This window comes from Raphanus sativus, chromosome 4 (assembly GCF_000801105.2).
Source record: "Raphanus sativus cultivar WK10039 chromosome 4, ASM80110v3, whole genome shotgun sequence".
Taxonomy (NCBI): domain Eukaryota; kingdom Viridiplantae; phylum Streptophyta; class Magnoliopsida; order Brassicales; family Brassicaceae; genus Raphanus; species Raphanus sativus.
The window spans coordinates 13892392-13904888 of record NC_079514.1 but is presented as its reverse complement, the minus strand read 5'-3'; the positions used below and the strand labels follow the sequence as shown (position 1 = coordinate 13904888).

The window sequence follows — 12497 nt, the reverse complement described above, 5'->3', positions numbered from 1 at the left end:
TTTGATGGTACAGTCAATGTTCTTGCTTTAGCCGATAATGTTTGTGTATAAAATATTTAACCGACAACCGGGAGAAATAATGAGAAAATTTAAATAATTCATATACATAAATTAGAAACTCTAAAAATTAGTACTGGACAATAAATAAAATTAATAAATTATATGGGTCTAGAATTGGACATATGTAAAACTTAATAATATTCAATAAAATAACAAGAATAATTTTTACAAAATTTTATATAAATATAGTTTCATTAAAATCAAAAATTAATAACTAATATATATATATAGGGTGAATTTGCTCAGTAGCCAAATTTTCAATGGAAATTAGGAAAATAACGTTGATTTTGACGTTATTAACTAAGTAGCTTTTGTCTCATATTTTATCCGGTTATGTCCTTTGCATTAGCAAGGTTCCGGTAGAAGAATGCATAACATCATTACTTGGTTTATAGATAGGAGTGAAACACCATTATTTTCACCTCCCATAATACATACACGTTGCACTTTTATTTTCCACATACATATACATTATATGCGGTAGAATGAATGATTAAATTTGTTTAGTGCAATCACAGATAAATATATGATATGAATTCAATCCATCTGAGACCATAATATTCAAATGGAAGAAAAAAACACAATTTAAATGGAAACAGATGCAAGCGGAGCAGACAAACAATTGATACTATCTCAAGTGGAATAGTATAATTAAATAATTACTATTTTATGTCAAATCGAAAGGAGATTGGAAATATCGTACTATGTCTACCTACAAAGCAATTGAAAGCAATGGTATTCCACATTAAAAAAAAACACAAATGGAGAGCACTTGACACCAAACACTAAACCCAAATTTGGAAAATATAAACCCTAATCCATTGGCAACCCAAATCTTCGGGAAATTAAACCAACCTGTCAGAATATGGGAGACATGTATTTACATTACTCACGAGAAGTGTTATATTCTATATTCACGGTACTATTTTAAATGTTATTATAGGTAGAGTACATCCATGATTCAGTTACATGATATACAAAGTTGATGGGGATGGGTAAGAGAACACGACACCAAACACTAAACCCAAATTAAAGAAATATTAAATCCTAATCCAACGGCATTGTTAACTTACAAGAAGCGTTTTATTAGGTATAAATCGTACTATTTTAAATGATATGGTAGGTAAAATACAACCACGATTGAATTACTTGAAATACAAAGCTAATGGAGATATACAAGAGAAAACTTGACACTGGAACAATCAATCCACGTTCAAAACTTGTCTCAAATAATCTACATGGAAAGCCTAAATTGTCCATGCCAGATCCTGCACAATGAATGTAAGTGTAACACGGTTAGGACAGAGTAAGCTAGTTTATTATATATATAAAGAGTTGAATATAATTTCCAGGTTAGAAAGGGTGCTAAAGAATGGTACGGCATACATGACAAAGGAATTTAACACATCTAAGCGAAAGAGTCAAGTAACCGTATGGATCTCAGATAGAATAGCATTAGAAACAAACAAAGTCGACCATTCCATTTCACATTGAATAGAAAAGGGAGATATCGGGATATGCACAAACGAAAACAAAGTGTAATGCAATGCAATTCTAGATAAGAAATTTAATGCTGTATTATGTAGTAAATAGCAAGTGAGACTATACTCAGTGGAATAGTTCATTTGGATACAAATACTATTTCATTTCAAATGGAATCAAGATTAAATACAAGGATGAATTCAAAAGTTAAAGAAAATAATATCAAACGTTTGAATTTATTCCATTCCAAATCAAATGGAATATAAACGTCTATATTTTATTCTACTCTAAGCTAAATAGAATATAGCTAATGGAGATCATGTCATTTCCAGACTGTAAAACTCGTATGTAACGCAGATGCTATTCCATATCGAAATAATATTACTAAACTATTTACAATGTATATCAGATAAGAACACTAATAAAATTTTAAAAAGACTACGAACATAGAACTGAGATAAACACGACACGTAACTACAAACATCACACCATTTAGAAATGATTCACAAAAAATAAGGGAAATTACAGTTGTTGATTTGCTATGCGTGATTGCAAGATGCTACGCCTGCGAGTTGTAAACTTCTGCTAAAACTCACCGATTATCCTGCTACTTCCGACGGCGCATTCGCTGGCCGAAGATGTGACGATTTACCAATTTCAACGAAATACGAGGTTTCTGGGTGGGATGGAACTGCAATATAGGCTGGAATCTGGATGTTGATTTTGCGATTCAACAAATCTCTGCATGGAATATTTCACCTTCTCGAAAAGTTAAGAGGAAAAAAAAGAAATGTGTGACTTTCTGATGACCACGCTTAACTTTTACTTTCTTGAATAATTATTTTTTTTAATAAAAAAACTAAAAAACTGCAGGTTGAGCCGGTTGTTTTGAAGGATAGAAGAGTAATATTATATAAAATACACTATGTATCGATGTATTCTAGGGAATTTAGCTACTCACCTAAATATGGTTTTTTTGTAGCTATATCACCTAATTTCTTTTTTTTAAAACTTTTATATAAAAATAAACAAAGCTTTTTTAATAAAATGAATTTCATACTTTATTTTGATGTTTTCATTGAATTACAGATTAAAAACATTTATATTCTCCTACCAAAAACTCACATCCCACCAAAGTAATAGCGATTTTGGCTATCAGTTTGTTAATTGCCGGCGTATATACAGTAGTAATCGATAACATGTGCAATGCTGTTTGACCTAACGTTCTGTTTCTATTTTTGCTATTTTTATTTAGTGTCCCAGAAGTCATACCACTGCTGCCTCTTCCATTCCAATCTCTGTCACGGTCGTCACCATTTTTGTTGTAGGCCACTGCTTTTCTAGCAGATCTTGAGACTTTTTTAGCGTTGGTCGTTTCTCTCAACATTTGATGAAGATATTGTGTAGTCAAGTGTCTTCTCTTATCATGTTCTCAAACTACTATAATATAGATTTTTTTAATGTAACGATAATTTCTTTTGCCGATGTGTCTAGAATATTTAGAGAAAGATAAAGAGGACATAACTAGGAGAAAAATTTGTATTTACTATATCTTTTCTTTTAAAAAATAAATCAGACCACGCCAAAATTACAAATAATACAATTGCCTTGCAATCAAAAACTGTCGTAAATGATTCCAAAATTTCATCTCAAATCAACTTGCCACTTTCTATAACCAATAGAGTAATACGTGCATAAGTCAGAACCATCGGCTAACTACTTCTAAAATAAAACATCAAACTTTACCACCATTTCAGCACCACAAAATCCGAATACTCACTGCCAATATCAACAATAACAACATCATTTTTCAAAAAAAAAAAAAAACAATAACAACATCAAACACTTACCAATTGAAAAATTTGTTTTCATGGCGTAGCGGCCATAAGACATCTACACTCAGAGAACAGATCATTACTGTTTCTATTGTTTTAAGTTCCTGCTTTTTTTTCTGAGATTCCTTCAAAGTTAATAGGGAAAATTGCCAAAACGGAACAAAAATTCAGCATGGTTGTCCCTATAGTATAAAACTATCATTTAGTTGTTCTTTTAGTATAATTTCTTTCATAATCCCAAAACTAACCCTTGATTAATCTAATTAAACACATTAAATTAATATAATTTTAAAAAATAATAATTAAAACGTTTAAAAGGGAAAATAAAAATAAAAACTTTTATTTTTTTTTAATAAAAATAAATTTTGTAAAACTTAATAAAAATAAAAAAAAATAATTTACAAATTTTTTTAAATAAAAAACGTTAAATCAACCTAATAAAAAACAGTTAACAAATTTTTATTTTTTATAAAAAGTTTAAAATGTTTGTAAACTTTTTAATTTTATCAAAAATTTTAATGAAAAAAATAAATGTAATTATAAATTTTGTTTAAACTTGTTATTAAAAACTTTTTGTAAAGTTTTATTTTATTTTTATAAAATTTACAAATTTTATATAGTTTGTTTAAAGTTTTTATTAAACACATTAAACTAAAAGAATTAAAAAAAAAATTAAAAACGTTTTAAAAAGGGAAATAAAATAACTTTTAAAATTTTATTTAATAAAAATAAACTTTGTAAAAATAAAAATAATTTACAAATTTTTTTAATAAAAACGTTAAATAAACTTCTTAAAACATTTTACAAAGTTTTATTTTTATAAAAAGTTTAAAACTTTAAATAAAATTGTAATTAAATAAAAAATTTATAATTTATAAAATAAAAATAAAACTTTAAAAAAAAATTAATAAAAACTTTAAACTAACTTTATAAAAAGAAACATTTTACAAAGTTTTATTTTTTATAAAAAGTTTAAAACGTTTGTAATCATTTTAATTTTATCAAACTTTTTAATAAAAATATAAATTTTAAAAAAGTTTTTAATAAAAATAAAATTTGTAAACTTTATAAAGTAAAAATATTTTTTTACAAAAAAAATGCACCTAATTTCAAAACACCACATGTTGTATAGATATGTATCATAGTGAACAAGAGTTTGTGAAAAAAAACAAAAGAAAAACTATGGAAAAACCATAGATTAATGAATAAGACAAGGGAAAATCATTTTTTAAAAAAATTTGACAAGCAAAATCGAAAATAACACGTTTTAGGAAGTTAGAATATTTTTAGAAGATTTTTAGAATATTTCCATAACTGAAATTTTCATTAATTTCGCAAAAATCAGGTAATCTTATCCGTAGAAGGCGCATTCTAAAAGTTTAGAACATTGACAAAAATCGAGAACACGCATTCTACTTTTAGTAGACGGAAGAGTACATTTTAGAAAACACATTCCGCGAAATTTAGAATACTTAATAAAAGTAGAAGATGCTTCCGGACGAAAAGTAGATAGCTTTAGGATTAGTAGAATGCGCATTCCACTTTTTTAGAAAATTAGTAAATAGTAGAATGTACGTTCTAAAAATAGTAGATGAACATGTTTATTTTAGAAAACGCTTTCTACTATACCATTTTCCGTAGAAGGCACATTCTACCTTTAGTAGAACGTATTTTCAAATTCTTATTTATCAACTTTTTGAAAACAAAAAAAATATCAGCATGTGTATATTGGTGTTTTATTAATTGTTTGTATTTTTAATATTTTTTTTAATTCACAAAAGTATTTATTTCATTAGTTTTCAGAAATACAAAGGGTAAAAAGGAGAAAAATTGGACAAAAAATGATTTATACCAAAAGGACAACACCCTTGTTTTTTTGTTCTCTATTAGCAATTTTCCCAAGTTAATAAGTGGTGCATCTTCTCTTCTGTAGAAGCTAGCAATTCAACTATATTATCTATTTTATGCTTCAATGAGTTTAGACTCTATGCTTTCTTTATTTCTAATTCAAATATACAATTCTAAACACAAAAACAGCTATTTGAATCGGGGCAATTACAGTCATATATGAAAACGTGTGGAACTATAGTAACTGGAAAAAAAAAACACCCAACAATCTTTATTTTCCAACAAAAAAAAAACAACCCATACCTTACAAACTTTATCACGATTATATGACTCCTACAAAACTCTGTTACACGTATGGTCTTCAAAGATTTGGTCTTTCCGAGGGATCCAAGTTTTCGGAATCGACACTTAAAAAAACAGGAAATTGATACACAAAGTCAATTATGTGGCATCTAACTTATTTGTGTTAATATTGTTAGTAGTAAACGATAAATAAATCGGTGAGCTATGTGTTATCACGTACGTTTTCTTCACTTTTTTTTGTTAGCTTACGTATTCAACGAACTTCAGTAACATCCATAAAAATTCACAAGTCTTCAGAAAATTACAAGCTTTTGCAACTTACGTATTGCTTAAAATTAGCGCATGTTAACCGGGGCTTCTAGCTCAGTTGGTAAAGGGTTCACAGCTGTGAGTTCCGCCACCTGGGTTCGAATCCCGGCCACTGGGAAATTAACATTTCGGCATCGCCAGGGACAGAGAACCAACATGTGGCAACATGTGACTAGTCTGGACCACTTCGGTAGAGCCAGGATACCTCTGTATAATTCAAAAAAAAAATTAGCGCATGTTTTTGGTTTACCCATGTTAGAAATAAATTGGGGGAAAAGTTGGTATGGGCCGACACCGATTGGGCTTTCAGTAAGATTTTAACTAAAAGAAATTGGGGCAAAACCACATTTAGATTAACGAGATAAATCTTATAAGGAATAATTTTAAGTGAACCACCTTTACAAAGCCTCAAAATGGAAACTAAACATGGGATGAGAGGGATGATATAATATTACAAAGATGACAACACAAATCATGCAGCAAAATACTTGATACTTGATAAAATACATCCAAAGTTAACTAAACAATATACGTGAAAATGTAAAAATATACATTTTAACAACGAATACCACAACTTTTATTAATATTCACCATTAGCATCCAATATATCTTCAATACAATACCTAATAAAAAATTATCATCAAAAATTATGAAAATAAAACTTCAAATAATTCTTCTACCTCACACTGTCCTACATCAATACCTCATATTATGACTACATAACCTACACACATATCACACCAAAAAATAGCCGCTCCGCGCGTAGCGCAGGCACACCACTAGTTACTAATAAGATAAATCTTGAATAACATATCAGAAAATGTTGATGGTATATGTGAGACCTTTTGTAAACTAATTGAGTGTGTGTATTGGATAAATTTTATATTTCTCACATTGTATAGTTTAATTATTAATACTTATTGCTTGTATCTTCCTTTTCTTAAATTTTAATTGCTTGATGCTAAGAATATCAGTAACCAATGAATTGTTAGTTTAGTGGTAAATAAATGTTTAGTTGCCACTCAGTCACTTAAGTTCAATTTCTTTTGGAAGAGACTATATCCAATATTTGAATTTTAGGCAAAGAGTTGAAACCATTTTTTTATGTAGGCAAAAAGAATATCAGTGAACATTATGCTTTTGTTCCAAAAATATTTATCTAGCTTTAGACTCTTGTTATGTAGAAGTGTGATCACACAATGAAAAATATGAATGATTTGAGGCAGAGCAGCAGAGAGCCAAACAGCCACGATAGCCCAATATATCCTTGGCATCAGAGGATCCATGACATGTATTGTATTTAATTAAAGCGGGATAAAACTTTTTAATGCATTAAATTTTTAATTCGACAATATAAATGTATTCAAACATCTATATATATAAAGTAGACTTCTATGGCCTCTCCTTGCGTCCACGTCATCGAAGAGGGATGGGCAAATGCTCACACGTCAGCCTCTCTTTTCCCTTTTGTTTCTGACACTTACGGACTTGAGATTCTCCTGTTATAGTCTATCAAACATTTGGGCCCATTGATTGTTTATTTAATAAATTCAGTTCTGGTCCACACTGCTCCTTACTATTTTTCGCGGGATAATAACCCAAATAGCATTGTTCTTCCAAACATAACAATTGGGCCCCGACTCAAGAAGCCTACCTTCGTTCTCAGTCATCTTCTCCAGAACACTAATATCATTTTTCCTTGAAAGAGCTAAGATTAGAGTAACGGCGCAAATCACTTAAGAGCATGCCATTAATCTTCACATTCAATTTCAGTAAAGTCTAGAACCCACTACTTCTCACACCGTCCTCTTCAGCTTCTTTGTAATCTCATACCTATAAAAAGGCATCTTCTGTACCATGATTTTCACAGATTCCTTCATTTTCCACTCAACATATAAAGATGAACCTTGAAGAACAATAGCGACTTCCAAGACAACACTTTCTGAATTGAAGCCTGAGCCTTGCAGTCGAATCGTTGTCTCACGCATCTCCGTTTTGGGAAGCTATGAATGTGAAGAATATGTGATCACTGTTGATCCTCAGGTGACTGTCTCAACTATATAAATTGAAACTCCAAGTAAATACCTCAACTAACTATATGTGTTCTGTGATGTTTCACAGATTATTGAGTTTCTCTTCACTGCCAAAGTGAACGAAATTCATGCGGATAAAGGTTGGTGTTATGGCTGCCCTCGCGTGTTCAAAGAAATTGGTGCGAAAGATATATTCATTCACATGTCTCTTTTTTTAATAAGACTGATGATGTGGGTGTGCTGAGGTAAGAGAAATTGAAACTTTGTGCTCCATCATATTATAACCCATTTTCCATATATTCCATAAGGCTAATGGTTTTGAATGCACTATCTACAGGTTCCGTGTGGAACTCTCTGTGTTGACATACTGGTTCAGCTGTCTTAGTGGCCTTTGATGAGGAGATGGCTACAATTACCAACATTCAAGCTTCTAAAGCTGTGTATATTGTGGTATACCCTGATATTAAAGTCTGTCTATTAACCTTAGCTACTTTTAAAGAACCATGATTTCTAAATATAGAACTCTCCGGAGTTGCAAGGGGTAGGGGTCAATGCTAAGGTTGATAGGGACCTAAGTCTGTTCATTACTGAGATTGTTTATAGCAACGTACACATTCCAGCTCAAGCTAACTGCTTTCAATTTCACTTCAAACCACCAAACCTTCACCATTTCCCGTATATTTACTGTGCTGGAGCATCCACCTGTGCCATTCTTTGTTATAGAAGTATCCCATTCCTAATTTATATCTGCTGCTCTGACAAATATTTAATCTCTGAATCTTTTACGGTCTAAATAGGGAGGTGCAGTCCCTCAAGCTAAGCTGCCTGGAGTCGAGACACAAGGATCAGCTGTTGATTGCAATGTTTCAGCAGTATCAACCAAGCAGCAACTTGATCCAGAAGAAAATGGACCGAAGAAAGCTGCACCACCGCAAAATGAACTTATGAAACTTTTGGCTTTAGCATCTTCTCAATTTCTGTTTAGCATCTTCCCAATTTCTGTTTTCCTTTTTTTGTCTTTAAATTCGATGTGGTGGTCGATGCTTCAAACTATTAATGAAATTTCGTTTTCCTCTTTCTGCCTTTTGCTTTTTAATACCATATATAGCTGTCAAAACTCAAAATCTTTTTGTTTTTTGGTAAAAATATAGCAGTAGGGGTCAAATTTGTATTACTGGTGCAACTTTTCTCCAAATTTTTATCATCGACAATAATTTGTTTTGTTATTAAACTTCCCGTGTTTGATCCACTTCTAGGTTATCATAATTTTCATCCACACCTCTGTTGTTCTCGCAAATCCTATTAGTCACTCTTCGCTGTTATTAACTCATACAAACCCATACAATACAGCAGTGCGCACGTCAAAAGTATCATCAAATAAAGTTCAAGGCGAAGAACATTATAGTATACAAAACCATCGACATGGTATGTTCATTTCCTTAACATGAGATGTGTATGACTGTGTCTGTAAAATGCAGGTGACATGCTTATAATTAGAAGGTTAATATGATAGAGACACATTTGCTAATTGAAGTGGACTCTGATATGCTAAGCTACAAAACACTAAAACCATGGACCAGATTTTGTTAAGCATCTAAAATTTATTAAATCCTCCAGAACGCTTCCCCACTAACACGATACTCTTAAAACTAAAATTCAATGACATTTACAATAACCACCTGTTACTAACATGTTCCTTTCATTATCTCTGTAACACTTTCTCCTCTGCACAAGTTTATCTCTGGTCCTTTTAAGTTCTCATTACTCTGCGTAGACGTACAGAGCTTCACAGCAACTTCACAAGTGAAAACTTTCAACTTAGTACCTAGACTGGCAAAAATAGTCTTGAGAAAGGTATTATATTTACATCATCTACGAAGATTCCTAAAAACGAACCCACAAAATCCCATTACTACATTAACATAAGTCGTATAATTTGTTCATTCAAGAGCGGCTAGAGCTTGGCGGATGGGATAGAAAAAATGCAAGAAAAGAATCACACTAAATAAGGGTTAGTTATGCATTCAGAAATGTATTACTGATTTAAGTTTCGACAAATATCACAAGCTGACTTTTTCTTAATTTGTACAGCTGCAGCTTCTACGAGAAAAAAACATACAACAATCAAACATAGAACTTTAACACACAATTTAAAAAATATTAATAAAATACTTCACATATAATTTCATGAAAATAATAAAACTTAAGTTTGTCGAAAAAATGAGAACAAAATTTCATTGAAAAATATAACTGAAATGAATATTGAAAATAAAATGTACAATGTCATAAAATATATAGTTAATAAAAAATAAAAATTCAAACACGTAAAAATTATAAACAAAGGTCAAATGTTAACAAAATAAATATATCTAATCTAATTAGAAAACTAATTATACTTATTATATTAAATTTAAAGTGATTTTCAAATGTTTTATAAAATTAAAATATAATTTAATATAAATTAATTTTAAATTTTAATACAAACTTACCCGCCTGTATGGCGGGCCAACCCCTAGTATGTATCTATTTTAAACTGTAAACCGACCATTCAATAAATATGTTTAGGGCGAGTGTGATCAGTGAGAGTAATAACTCGTGAGTGCATTGTTCACATAGAGTTTACTCATTGATCTTTACTGAGATTAATGAGCTACATTATCTGAATCAAGTGCTTGACTTGCTTAGGCCACCTGACCATCCATCAGTTACGCTATGTCGCTATCCAAGGTTCTGTGTTTTCTGCATGACTTCAGTCTTCACCCACCAAATGGTTGAACTTTGTATGATCAGGTTTCAACGCTTAAAATAACATACAAGTTATGAAAACAAACATTTAATGTTACATGGTTTGCCAAAACATTAAACCGATAAAATCATTTTACGAATTGGCCTTTCCCCTTTTTAGTAATTTTGTTTTTTGATCTGGTATATAGTGGACTTATTATTAGAGCATATCAACTAGGCCCAGTATCTCATTAAGCTAGTTTTTTTCCTAAGGCCCAGTATCTGTAAGAAAACAGAACATGATGAAGTCAAAGAAACAAATCAAATGCCATTTTGCCGTCGAAAAATAAGGAATCAAATGACTTGTAAAACTATCAATATCCTAAATAATAGTATAATCTGTGTATAATAGACTGACTACCAATGTTTTGAAAACCGATCCGGACACTGAACAGGACTACTTACCGGATCATTGGGTCATTGGGTGAACCGCGGATGAACCGCGGGTTAAAAAATAAATTAATTTTATTATACAATAATATATTAGTCATGGAAACAGAAATATAGAAATTAAAGTTAATGTTTTATAAATGTTTGGATATGTATATATTTTAAGTTTAAAAAAGTATTTAGAAAATACTTAACTTTACTTTTTATATTTTTATTTTCATTTAATATACAAACTATCAAAAAATAGCTTAGACTATTAAAGTTAGAAACATGTAAAACAAAAAAAAATCATTTGTTAATCGGCAAAGAATAGAATTGTAAAACTTAGAACTTAGAATAGATTTACTACAGATTTATAATAAACAAAATAATCAAAAAGAAAACAGAAACAAAAGATACAGAGTCAGTAGAGGTTAGCAGAAGACGAAGAACGATGAAAAAAAAGAAAACCGAAAGAAACCTAATTTTTAATTGGAAATTTAGAATATAAAATAAAATATAAAAAATAATTAAATGTTTTATAAAATGTAAAATTTATCTATTGGTTCAACTGGTACCGGATTTCGGGTTTTAGTGGGTTTTTGCAAGTTTTTGCGGGTTTTTAAATTTTGGGTCTTTCACAAATCCTGAACCAGATTTGTCTCGGGTCACCGGATTTACCGATTCAATCGCGGGTCCGAGTCGGGTTTCAAAACAATGCCGACTACTCATAATTAATTAATGGCGCATAAATGGGCCACAATGTCGCAATTTTATTACAAAAAAAAAAAAGACTTCTCGGTTGGCGGCACTTTACGATTTATGCTCATTACCAAAAGCCAATCCCAAACTTCTTAAAGATATTACTAATTAGTATTGTTTATTAATTTGATAAAGGAACATTATTATACAATCATTTGTATACTGACTGTGTGTTCACATTATTGAGTCTATGATTCATCATTATATGAACCACATAACTCACTGTAGAACTTATACGAATGATCAAACTACCGAAATTCAATTAGGATAGCATTTCAATAAATTTAAAACCATTTAAAATAAATTTATTTAGGCATATTAAAAAATTGATTATCGGAAAAAGTAGGAAAAAAATTAAAACTATGAAGAAGGATTACAAACTAACTGTTGGATCCATAAAGCCCATTGGCTTTATGTGTAATGTGAATAAAAATTGGCTTGGGCTAGATGTGTTATAAGCCCATTCCTTAAGTCAATTATGTATATGTGATAGTCCCACATCGGGCAAATGAGGAGATGTTGAGTTGTATAAATATGTCTTCTTGACATAAGAGTTTAAACAGCTTGGAGAGAGAGGAAGGCTCCCCACGCGCGCGCCGCCGCCGCCGTCCGGCCCGGCGCGGTCGCGGGTCTTGGGTCTTGGGTCTTGGGTCTTGGGTCTTGGGTCTCCGGCCCGATAAGAATATTCTTTTTGGACCAAGTGAAGCCCAAC

The 12497-nt window shown here is 30.9% G+C and overlaps 1 long non-coding RNA gene across 1 annotated transcript; it reads left to right on the top strand.

The window, feature by feature from the left end:
* The first annotated feature begins 7495 nt into the window (after nt 1-7495).
* On the top strand, nt 7496-9045 carry LOC108830963 (uncharacterized). The gene is made up of 4 exons (XR_001946264.2): nt 7496-7880; nt 7959-8115; nt 8208-8320; nt 8668-9045. It is a non-coding gene; the product is annotated as an uncharacterized LOC108830963 (long non-coding RNA).
* Nucleotides 9046-12497: the final 3452 nt, after the last annotated feature.